We start from the raw sequence: 13,104 nt of genomic DNA, 5'->3' as shown, positions 1-13,104 counted from the left end.
GCCCCAAGCTTGTCTACACCACAGACTCTTTGTGAAAGTCTCAGAGTCAGCTGAAAACATCATTCATTTATAATGCTCAAGAACAAATGTGTTATAGATTATCTCAATAGCCAATTTACTTTCTTCTTTTCCATGAAATGGGTCATTTCAGTCATTTGTTTTTGTGTATATTTTCTGTGTTTTTCTTATGAAAAATTCCCCCCCAAAAAACAACCACCATTCCAAGCAGATGGGGGTGAGTTTCTCTTCTGTCTTTTCCCCCCCAAAATCTAACTCTTTCAACTGGTTTGTTAAAGTCTCTCTGTGGTGTAGACGTTTCCTTTACAATCTGCCTTGCACGGTAACTATGAGATGTGTTCCAAAATATAACACTGTAGTATTATATTCAATATTTATTTTAGTTAAATTGCACAAATAATGATGCAGTCACTGCTGGAAATCTTAACCACCAACTTTTAAGGCGAGCTCTTTTGTTTCTGCGTCATGAAGAACTCAAATTTAAGACATTTTCTCAGTGTTTTTAGTGAGTATAACTTTAAATCCGATTTGTATCTTCTACTGCTCAGATAATATTATATCTATTACTAGGTGGCTGAATTTGTGAAACTGACCTTCAACTTAAAGAATGCATGTCTTATTTATGGGTGACTCATTGTGACTGTCACCGTCAAGATTTCGGAGTCATTTACTTGAAAACAGCGTTCATAGTGACCATCAAACCACAACTCTTTAAATCGAACCATGTGTTTTTGCCTTCCAAATGCTATGTTCCTGCTCACAAAGCTGCTGGTTTCCCACATCCACACTGTTAAACAACAACAATCATGCACATACTTTGGACACTCATGCAAGCTCACAGAGACGAACACATACAAATGCTATCGAACATATGTTGTTGTCACATTTGCGGATGGAAATAGTTTTCATTGTGCACTGCATTTCTAACGTAGAGGTTAGTTAATGACTACACTGTAAAGCGTCAAGTCTTTAGGAGTTATTGGAATCAGATAATGTTGTAAGAAGTTTTTTTTTTTATTGAATGAACCCTTTGAACCTCAAGCATTTTTGTGCTCCTGTGACATTTTTACTCACTGTTAAGTCAATTTTTACTGCATTGTAAAAGTCCTGCACCTCTATGGAAACAGCACAGTCATGGCTAGTAATAGAGAGAAGTGAAAAATGTCTTTTGTGCAGTGTGACCCTGGTTTAATGCCATATATATATATATAAAAAATGTAAAAATGCAGGAAAATTGGAAGGTGAATTTCTTTGATTACTTATTTTACTAAATAAATACATGACTGTTGGTCACAAGTGATTCAGTAATGGCAGAATCTGGTTACAGCAAATAGTTCATAATTATTTTCTCTAAATTAGACATTTAGAATAAAGTGATTTTGATGAAAAATCTCTATTTTAAGATTTGATTTGGTTAAACCTCCCCAGTGGACCAGCACGTCAGAGATGAGTAGTTCACACGTTACAAAAGTAATTTGGAAAAAAAAATTCTTTTTCAGTTTCTTATCATAGTAAATCTTAAAATTGTGGACATATTTTTTAAGAGAACATAGCTTTCAAACCTGCCAGCAAGTTTTGAGATTCAGAAGGTTAAAGTTAATGTCTGTTTTGTAAATGTTAGGTTACTTCAACTTTAAAATCCTACCACTTTAGGACTATTTTAATTTATTTTGAGTTAAAATGATGAGTTGAAGTAGTTCCCCTATATTTCCCCTACAAAAGGTCAGTAGTGATTTGTCATCATCACAAAGTTCATAGCACCACTTAATAGCTACTCAGTATGGAATACCACTTTTCTCCTTAGGACATAAAAATAGAAAGTAATGGTCATATAATACTGAAATAATGAGGGAAATCTTGAAGACTGCTTATGAAAAAATCAACAAAGGAATAATGATGACTAATTAATGAGTGGTAGAGGATGCATTGCTTGTTTGTGGTGCTTAACAGCTGGTTCAACTTATCAGGAGTCACTTATGTAAACTACTTACCAGCGTGGCCCCGTTTCTCTTCTTTAGATGCTTATTAACTAATTATCACTAATTCACTGTATTTGGGCTGTACTGTATAACTTTTAGTAAATATCAAACAGAAGAGGTAGAGAGGAGGATGCTTGCATTATTGGATCAGTGATTTGCATGGAATTAGGGTTTATGGGGATCCTTTTCATCAGTTATTTCAGGTCACAGGCAAGGCTGGCATGTTCCATGGCTTGTGTCATCGATGTTGTTTACTTGCACATCTGGACAACACACCAACCCATGGAGCCAGCAACACTTCTCTTCTCTTCTCTTCTCTTCTCTTCTCTTCTCTTCTCTTCTCTTCTCTTCTCTTCTCTTCTCTTCTCTTCTCTTCTCTTCTCTTCTCTTCTCTTCTCTTCTCTTCTCTTCTCTTCTCTTCTCTTCTCTTCTCTTCTCTTCTCTCAGTGCAAACAAAATCTGATTTATTTGTCTGTCAGACTCAAGTGGTATTATTGATTTGGTCATCGCTGTAAAGAAAGAGTAATCCTACGGTCGCTGTGTGGATAAGACATTCCCATAAGTGTGTCTATATTTATACTTGATTTACCAGCTGTGGGGAAGTCGGACTATGATTTCTGTATTGTCAGAAGCCTCTATCAGGCCTGCATACCCCCACACTTCTAATTTACTTACCAACTCCTATAACAATTGGAGTTACTGAGGGTCTATTCTCATCTCTCACAAGTAATCTGACACAAACAGGACTTAATTCAATTATGCAGGATTTCATGCCCACCCCAGTCAAAGTGGGTTTAATCTGCTAACAGAGCTGAATATTTCATCTCGACAGGCACATGGGGTTAATTATGTCTTGATCCAAGTCATCATTATAACTGAGGAGTTAAGCCTCTTCTTAGAGATGGAAATTTGCCGTGATAAGAAGCTTAGGGGACTGAGGAGAGGAGACGATGGGGAGAGCATAGCTTGCAATAGGTTTTATGAGTGTGTGTTTGCATGTGGAGAGCTATCAGTGATTTTTTTTTTGTGATGTTGATGATCGCAGACTTGAGTCTGGTCCATCCCTTTTCTGGCCAAGGAAACTGTTCCCCCTTTGCTTTAATTTAGTCCAGATGATGAACCACTACAATACCAGTTGTATTACTGTTCAAGCTATGGTACTTAAAACATGTTGGGGTAAAAATAGAATTCCTCCTGTGTTTTAAAATGACTTTCATTCTGCATAATGTTTTCTAACTTGGGGAAATTACCTATGTTTGCATACACATGGCAGTGGTAAATGCTACTGCTATGATACTGCACTCTTCTTGCAATATTCTTCTTTCAATATTCAGTGTGAGAGTGTGGAGCAACAGGTCAGCTGTTAAAAGTCTCATCTAGTTGGTAGGCTCTGAGGAATCTGTAGACACATACAGCATTGGCCTCAGCTCCTTACACTCACTGCCTGGTTATGACTGGGGGCTTCCTCTGTGGGAAGCGAATGACAGAAATAGTGCAGTTTGGAAAAAATATCGCCTTACATGAACTGCTCTCTATGCATTTGACATGCTCGTCATTATAAAAATGAAGCCTAATAAATTGTATTCTTGTATTTAATAGATTTGCATCTATTAATTATTCTATTTAAAAACCTCTGCATTTGCATTTGTATTGTAAAGACCTGATTTTTACAATACGAATCAGGTCTTTACAATGCAAATGCATATGCAGAGGTATTATAAAGACCTGATTGTTGTGCATGTGAGCTGGTACATAATATTACATCACTTTGATGTGGTAAAGTAGTGCATCTATATTCTGTCGGGAATTTATGTGTCTAAACATCTGTTTGGAGGTGTGCTCACTCCAGCAATATGTTTTATAGAGCAATAAACAAACACCCCGTATTTCTTTAACAGTTTAGATAAAGATGCACAAGCATCAAAGTGACTTTGTATATACAGTACATAAGGGGAGGCATAAATATTAATTGTTGTGTAAGTCCACATGTGCAGAAAGGAATGGCAAAATACAGGCCGAACAGACGTGAGGGTAGAAAGACAGTTTTTTCTTCTTTATTTTGAAGCTTGATGAAGGAAAGAATGGTTGGAAGAATCAGTTTTGGCTGTTTGTATTCTAAACCATTCAGTTGACCATTCCAGACCAGTGTGGGCTGGGAGGTAGCCATCTGCCTTCTCATCTAAATGTATTTAGATGCCGTCTACAAATTACAGCATGAATTAGGAAAATAAGAAAAACGGTTTGTGATGGATCTGAGTTTGTTTTGGTAGCGTCCTTTGTATGGATTTGATTTCCAGTGAGTTTGGATCCTGCAGTCCTAACCTGACTGTGACAGCCTTGGTCACATATTGGATGTCTATTCTGTTTCTCTGACTCCCTCACGCACTATGCTCAGTCTCTTCATTCTTTTCGCTGTATCCCAAACTAATATATGGAACGTTCCTGTTCATGGTTTTCGCTGTATATAATCAATATCCTCATTGTCCTGAGGGATGGTATGAAGTTCTAATGAGTCCTCATTACGATGTGATTTTACATCTAAAATACTTTACGTTTATGTTTGCAATGAAATTACATATGATATGCAGTGTATGTAGTGCCTACGCATGCTGTGTGAGCTGTAACGCAGTCTGTTTCCTGGAATTTACTTCTGTGGTCTCATTCCTGCACACGGCCTGACTCAGGTTGCATAGGTTTTTAACAATACTGACAGAAAGGAGCGCAGTTCTCTTGACATGTCTGAAATGTCTGTAACATTAGTCACACATGTTAACAGCTGTCTGCTGTGAGTCTGATGTGACCTTTGGCGTTTTAGGGTCATCACATAGCAGCTCAGAATATTTCTGGCTGAGTCAGAGAACCGAAAGATGTTGGGGGCTCATTTTGGATTTGCAAAACCCCATTTACAACGCTATTAATCCAATTCATATGGGCGATTCATATGGACAGAGATGATGAGATGAAGGTGTTTTGCCACATTAAACAATGTCATTGGAATTTAGTTCCTGGAACTGCTTAAGATCAGCCGATTTATGAAAGTTACTGCAACAAAAGCATTTCTTACAAAAACAGGATTATTCTTTATTTTTACTATCATGAGTCCAGTATTTGTGATTGTATCCAGTCAGATAATGAAAAATCAAATTTCTTGTCTTCTACTATTTGCAATCTTCATTTACTTGTCAGATGATCATCAAGGAATCATCAACCTCCTGGTTATTTGTGAGGATCTTTAACTCCTCTGTAGTGTGTAGGGCACTGACCCTTTGTTGGAGCGCTCAACCCTTTGTTTTTCATTGGCTTCAGAAGCTATGATCAGAACCACGTGTTGATTTCTTGTGGATATTCCTGTTGGTGTATAAAAGGTTATATTTATGCCTCATTTATTTTGTTTGAATAACTTCCACTACAAATTGAAATACGTACTAGTTGCTCCTAACAGTTCAGTGTAAGTATTTTTTCAAAGATTGAAAGTGCAACGTTTTCTTGTTTCAATGCTTTTTGCAAGCTGGGTTGCTATAAAGATTTTGCTCAAGTATTAGCAACAGCGTGGGCTGGTAGGGGAAATCAAATGTATACTGTATAGCATTTTCCTCAAAATGGCACAAGTAGCATCATGAAAATGGTTAAAGGATATATAATTCAAGTAATAGCCTACACTTATTGGAATCTTTCTGGTTGTCAAAATCTAGAGTATGCTCTAGTTCTGTGTTTTAGATTGTAACAGTAGGACTTAATTTGTGTTTACCTTAGAGTCAAAGATTATGCCTTGAGTAAACTGCATTCAATTTTCAGTTGACATTTTTCAACTTCTTGCCACCCTGAATACCAAGAACATGAATGTGTTTGTGTATGAACATGCTGTGACACACCTGGAGCTTTAAGAAACATTACCTCTGCTGACGTTCATTGTCTGTCTGAGCTACCATTTTTAAGGGTTTTAGCCTCTGAATTGAACGTAGCATTGGACTGTCAAATAGATTCCAGTGTTTGAGAAAGTTCCTTGCTCTATTTGTCATATTTGGTAAGTACAACATGATTTTCCAAAAACATCACTGCATGATTTGTTCATAAGTGTATTTTTTATCATAGACTGACAAATAAAGAATTTATGGAAGTGGGCCATTGAAGTGCAGTATATCACACACTTTATAGACACACTTTTACAGCCTTTGTGTCATTGACATTTCTGCTCAGCAGTAGTTAAATTTTGGAATTTTGGTGATATTTTTAGCCAGGAATGTCATTGAGGCCCCGACAATACTCTTATCTGTTTGGCCTTGACCCTGTTATTGCTGATTTATGAACTTGTCACTGACTGTTGTCTTTATCATTAAGCATGTAAATCACAGTGATGGTGAAAATCGCTTGGGTCGTGGCAGGATGCTTATGATGGGAAGCAAAAGCTGGAGATTCTTTACGGGCTGCCTGATAAGTTTATGATGGCTCGCTGCTTTCCACCTCTGAGATCAGCAGGATCTTCTTATTGTAATGACTACACTGTGGGTGTTTGAGGGTTAGTGAGTTTTGAGTATTTTAGTCTTCATGGCTAAGACAAAATGAAACCAGATGGATCTGGGCCTTTTGAGTAAGAATGCAGCTTTTAAGAAACCAGCTTGACAATGCCAAAAGTAATTTATTTCTGCTCAGTTCCCTCTCCTCTCATGTTCGATATGACTTGGCTTCAGTTGTCATTGTCTTTTTCTTATTTGTTCTCCAGACTTCAGTAGGTTCATGCTGCACAATAGGAGGGAGAATTAGGAAGAGTGAACTACTGAACTCTGTTTGCCATGTTGTGGAAATGTTTATCTGTCCAGATATATGTTACGTCTGCTTTTTCTATATGCATATATTGATTCAAATAAACATTTCTGTGAAACTAAGAGGGGATAGAGTTGTGAAAAAGAACTACCCTTTAAAAATGTAGATAAGGCTATTGAGCAATATATCGTATTTTCAGTCAGCACTCATGGAATGAAGGCTGTTGGATTTTGATGGTTATTTGAAAATGTACCGATCTGAAATAAGTTTTACAGATGTTGGTATTGTTAGCTCAGATGGCTGTTTTTAATTAGTTCCAGCTTTATCAATCAATATTTCGTCACCTTTGGCTAGTCAACAACCATTTGTGCCCCATGGTAATGTTTATCCCTACTGATGTCAGACTAGCAGCTATTCTGTATTTTCTCAGGAATTTGCTCTAAATAGCCCTTAACACAGAAAGGTGTAAACAGCATTTTTCCTGGTATGTGATGCTGAACTATCAGTTTGCCTTGCACGCAATGTCTGCGTATAATCTTACAAACTGTAATAACCTTATTGGTTGTATTTGGCTGTATAAGCTGTTTTATATTGTATCTCATGCCATAGTTACCAGTGATTGATAATAATTGTTATTGCTATTAATCTTCTAATTTAGACAAGATTGCACAACTCCACAGAAAGCATAAATACAGTGTGCTTAGTGACTAAAACACAAATTATTTCTCTACGTGGTTGCTGAAAGTGATGCTTTTCTGCTCTACAGTGAGTTCTCTGTAGTCTCTGATGTGCCTGTAGAGTTGACTACAATTGACAATATTATAATTACGTATTAAGATACAGAGAGTCTTTTGGTGGCTAAAACAAAAACTGTGAACTACTAATCTACAGGCAATGCAGACGTAGTATGATTTAGATGTTTTTTTTGTAGTCTGTCAAGTGGAAAGGTGTTCGGTGAAGAGCTGGGTTTTTAGTCTTTTCTCATGCATCCCTAAACCATAATGATACTGCCTCTACCGTGTTTGACAGTAGGTACTGTACATGTTGGAGATAATGCTTTGCTTGGCCTTCGGCGTACCCTCACATGGTCTCTCTTGAGAATGAGACCCAGTGTCTCAATGAGATTACCTGTATAAATAAAGATTAAATAAAAATAAATTAAAAAGAATAGCAGGAGGAAGATAAAGCTAGAAACTGGCCTCATCTGACCACAGAATCTTCTTACAATTCGTGATTGTCCAGTTCTTGTGTGCCTGACGTGTGCAATGACGCCAGGCTACCCGCTGTCTCTTTTTGATCAGAGGCTTCTTGACAGTCTTGTAGGACATTAAGCAATGATCTAAAAGTCGGCCATGTACAGTGCTGATGGAACACTGGACACCAGTTTGTTTTGAGAACTGCTGCTGAAGTTCCTGTGGTGTCATTTGGCGATTTTCCCTGCACATGCAGATCTGGATGCGGTCATTTCTTGCTGAAGAAACACTTGGACACCCAGATCTCGGTTTGTCTTCTAAGCTGTTGGTTTGTCTGTATTTCTGCAGAGTGAATCCAACTGCTGAAGGACTGCATCTGCACTTCCTGGCTATCTGGTAGCAGCTGCACCCTTCCTGGCTGAGAATCTGTATCTTCAGGCGTGTTTCCTATGTTAGGTTCCTTGTTCTAGCCATTTTTGTCTCTGAAGAACTTTCAAATGTGCTGACTTTATGTAGACATGAAGCACAGCAACAAAACTGTCTTTTAATAAAAAGCATGACTTTCATTAGTGGATCACTGGTATCAAAATGACCCAATACTCAAAATGTCTGATGTATTTTTATGAAATCAATCAATATGAAGTTTTTAATGGCTTTTTAAGGATTTGTTTAGTATTTTGGCTGTGACTGTACTAGAAGAAATTTCACTTGAAGACCTAAGAGTGATTCTTAATGCAATATTTCACAAATGCATGGGGTGTCCGAAACTTTTTTCTACCACTCTATATACTATGTGTGTATGTCTTTGTCCCCTGTGTCTCCTCCTGTCACACATCCTTTTTCAAGGATCCTTGCTATACTTTCACCTGGAACTTCGGATTCAGCATCTAATAGTCAATAAGTTTTTTTTTTCCTGCTGCAGTGAAAACAAATCAGATCAACTACTCTGTCACTGCTGCTATATTTCCCATTCACTTTACCTTTGTTTGTGCTGAGATATTTCGTTTGCCAAAATGTTCCATCACTCTCGTTTTGATGTTGCTGCTGAAGGCCTGTGCAAAAGATCTGTTGTGTTTGTGTTTGTGCTGTGTGTATGTGGCCAGTGGTGGATGTGCAGTATACACAAGTGTGTTAGTGCGTGTGAATGTGTCTGACCTCATGCTGGTATGTATAAACATGCCAGAAATACACATTGTCATTTGAGAGAGTAGTAAACTCACGTGTTTACTGCTTTGTTTATCCCTCTGATTGCAGTGATCGGGTTACTGTGACAACCATATTCAAAGGGGCCACAAACATTTTTCTACTGCACCTCCTGCTCTCTGGAGCAGACTGAACAGCCTCCAACAACCTGGCATTCAAGACTAATTCCTGGTCACTCTAATAAGTATGACCAAAATGCTTTTTAAACAGACAAGCAGTGATAGAAATTATAAACTTGTTGACAAATACATAACAGATTTGTTGAAACAAATCAAATTTGGCTATAAAATTATATTGTCATGACAAGTAAACAATTCTGTCCTGTTACACTGTTCACCAGTATTATCTACAGTATTTTCATGATCCTTAAGTGACAAAATCAATGAACTGCACTAATATTAAGAAATAATGTAAATAAATAACATAAAAAAATTAATTCACAGTAATTGTTTCTACCTTTTTTATATGAAGTTATTTTTGAGTTTAATCTTCAGGCTACAGAAGAAGAGATTCAGATTACTTTATTGTCATTCGGGCAAATTAAATCACAGATGCACTGCATAACGAAATGACGATGCAGGGTCAGCGATTAAAAAAAAAAAACTAAAAAAAACCCCCACACAATTAAAAAAATACCTGAGATAAGCTAAAATATGTTATAAATGCTGGTGCGGTAGTACAGTGAATGAAAATAAATACGTGGTAACAGAGAATAGGTTGTCCACCTCTCTGAAGTCATTCTAAGGGGAAAACAAGGTCACATATTTGGAAAGCGCAAACAATACACAGGACAGATTATGTCACAAGCTTGTCTAAGGTGGTGGTGCTCATTAGCTGCCTCTTTTTATCAGCACTGAGTGATTCAGATCTATAGAAACACCAAGACCACCACTGTTCGCTCAGCAGCTTCCTGTTTAGCTGCTGGTCTTCCAGTGATTTCAGGGTCTCACTGATGGAACATGAAAAAAGCTTGAAACATATGTTTCTGATCTAATACCCCTGAACACAGACTGGGTGACCTAGGACTGCGAAAATGAAAGTGTCCCCCGCTACCTTTTTTTATCCCACTATATTTCCATGCCTAGTGGTCCTTTGGGCTCTAATGGCCCCAATGAAAACAGTGCATTCCATTAGGGCCATTAGAGAATATCAAGGTCCTGCTGTTAGTCTTATATATCCCCTCTCTCTGTTTATCAAGATTCTCTTTGATCTGCACATACAGAAAAACACCACACTGAACACACATGTGAGTTAATTCAATCAAAGAGAATGTCATTAATGGAAAACAGATTTCACTTCCATAAAATTAGGATTGTGATGAAAATGTGCAAGCATTTCACAAACGTGTCTAAGACCATTTAAAACTTAAAAAACATACCCACATAGGTGCAACAGGCTGAACACGATGAGGAATAATTTTATTGCTATAATTTTTAATTTCTAATGGAATAATAAAATACATGTGCACTACATGACCAGCATAAATTGTACACTTTACTGGCAGAAGTACCATGACTGATCTCTGTAGTGTGACTCATAGCACTGAACATAGAATGGAGTCCAGGAATTAATTTTTTGCACTACATCTGCAAACATGATGTCTATAAAACGATGCTGCGAGTGAAAAGGGATCCCTCTTGCACAAAAGGCTGATAGGAGTGTATTTTGTTGAGTGGCATTGTAAGAATTTGAAGGTGAGACTGCCTAAAATTTGTATTTGTATTTATTCTTTGTTTGTCTTTGCATATTCTTTCCTGTGTTTTTGTTTTTGTCTTTTTTGATTGACTACACCATCTGTGCCATTTCCCTTTTCCTCACTCACTCTTATTCATCCAATGCCACAGCATAATACGGTACACTGTATACTAGTTAGAGTACATGTTTGGTAGTCAATATTTTAGAAGAAATAGATGCACCATATTGTTTACTCACTGCATGTGCACAAAGCATATGTCAGAAAATAATTAAAAGGTGTAAGTTGAGTATGTCATTGATAGTTTGAACTGTGATCGTATCACCTTTTATTTTCTTATTTAGATTGTTTGTTGTCTGTAGAATAGTTACTTGCACATCTGTTCCTCATCAGCTCTTGGCTTCTGAGTGACTAATTTTGCATCTTTTATGCAGGTGGCTTGAGCCCAATCATTGCATTTTTGCCCTTACTGTTCCTATGCAGGCTTATATCCTTTGCCAGTATCATGTTTGCCTACCTTACTCTACCCGAATAACATACCTGTCCTGTCTCCAGTGTCAAAATTTAGATTTCAGGCAATCATGTATGCCTAGGCTGCATATGGAGATAATGGTTTCCTGATTGTATGAAATTGCACTACTGCAATCAAATATACAGGCTCATCAGAAATAGGTAAAGAAACAATTTCACAGGTTAAGTCATGAAAAGCAATGCAGAATGACACATGTAGACAAAATATATCAGGTTTAATAGATATGACTTGTTGGCAAAGTAAGAACAATTTACTCAGTTATCTTGCTCTATGTCACAATGGCAATGTTGTCACATTAAGCCATGTATGATCAGGATTTTTGCCAGAATTGCATGGCAGCTCTTGTGGATATGGTGTGCACATCAAAAAGAATCCAGCCTTTTCCTCCAGGACTCTTTGCTCTTGTGTCTCATGTTGAGGAAGTTGAAATATTTTTGTAGAAAATTCTACAATAAGATGATTTTTGATTTGTGTTTTTCCAGTGACTCATGTCTTGATTGACCTAGATAGAACTCCCATCCTTTTAAATATTTGCCTAAATGATATTGCCAGTTGTAGCCATAAAACCAAAATAAGTTAATTTAGTGCACTGGCAACAGATCCAGCACAAAATATGATTAATAAACTTGTACAAATAGCAATACTATATCAATAAGGACTGCAAGATTAGAGTGTTTTTTAAAAAAACATTTTAAGGCTTCTACAAAATAAAACCGTAATGTTAATTTAGTGCCAAAGTCCTTGCCAAATTCCCAAAGTGCAGTGTTAAAAATATTGCCTGTGTGTAGGGGACCTGTAAATTAAATCATCCTTCCACTGTTAATGGAATTATTTCACGTTGTCTAAAATGATGCCAAAAGGACATCACAATCAAACATGTGGCTCAGTGATCACATCCAAACCCAGTAAGTCTTCCAGTTTCTCGGTGTCCTCAGTGCTGGCCAAGTTTTCTGTTGCAGGAACAAATGTGAGTGCTACACACATCCATAAATCTCTAAATTTAAAAGGCACAGAAGTCTAAAGCAGGAAAAGATGAGTCAACCTGTTATCCTCTGTGACCTTACGACTAGTGTCTTTCAAGATTTTTAGTTGATGCGTTGATATGAGTAACAGTGCTGCATTGTGCAGTTCAGGAAATGACAGCAATGAAAAGCAAAGGCAGGCTTCCACGTTTCCACCGGCATATGAAAAGGACCAAACATCCACTTTGTTGCTCTATTTTCAGTTTGGGAGCCATTTATAATGTTTGAAACTGATGATATTATACCACACTGCACATGCTAAAGCTTTATGTAGCAAATTAAAGAGAAACAGACAAGATGAGACAAATAACCTGTTCAAGCTGTAGAGCAGCAGCTGCTCTTAATCAGAGCAATGTTGATGGTAGAAAAATAAATCCTATTATGCTAATGTTATTGCATCCTTAGCAAAATGTAGAAAATGATTCATAACATTTTAGAAATTTGTTCTTATAGAAACCTCATGTCACTTTTTTGTCTGGAAGTGATTCGTATTACAATCCGATGAGTAAAGGATAGAGACTGGAAATGATGAAAAGTGTGTCATGACATCGAATAAGTTCTGTTTTTCTTTCCATATATCTTGAAGAGAGGGATAGTAATATTTTTCAGGGGAGGAACCCCCTACACCCCTCTGATTCACCTTGTCAGTTAAGGCTTGGTAGAGCTAGTTCACTCAGATATCTCTTGTCAGAGTTAGGAGTTT

At 37.2% G+C, this 13,104-nt stretch overlaps 1 long non-coding RNA gene across 1 annotated transcript in view; it reads left to right on the top strand.

Moving 5' to 3' along the window:
* LOC118471056 (uncharacterized) overlaps positions 1 to 13,104 on the top strand; it is a 54,881-nt gene that overhangs the window by 1,079 nt on the left and 40,698 nt on the right. The window lies entirely within an intron of this gene.

This window comes from Amphiprion ocellaris, chromosome 7 (genome assembly GCF_022539595.1).
Source record: "Amphiprion ocellaris isolate individual 3 ecotype Okinawa chromosome 7, ASM2253959v1, whole genome shotgun sequence".
Lineage (NCBI taxonomy): Eukaryota > Metazoa > Chordata > Actinopteri > Pomacentridae > Amphiprion > Amphiprion ocellaris.
Note: the sequence above shows the minus strand (reverse complement) of the source record. Positions and strands in the feature narration are given on the sequence as shown.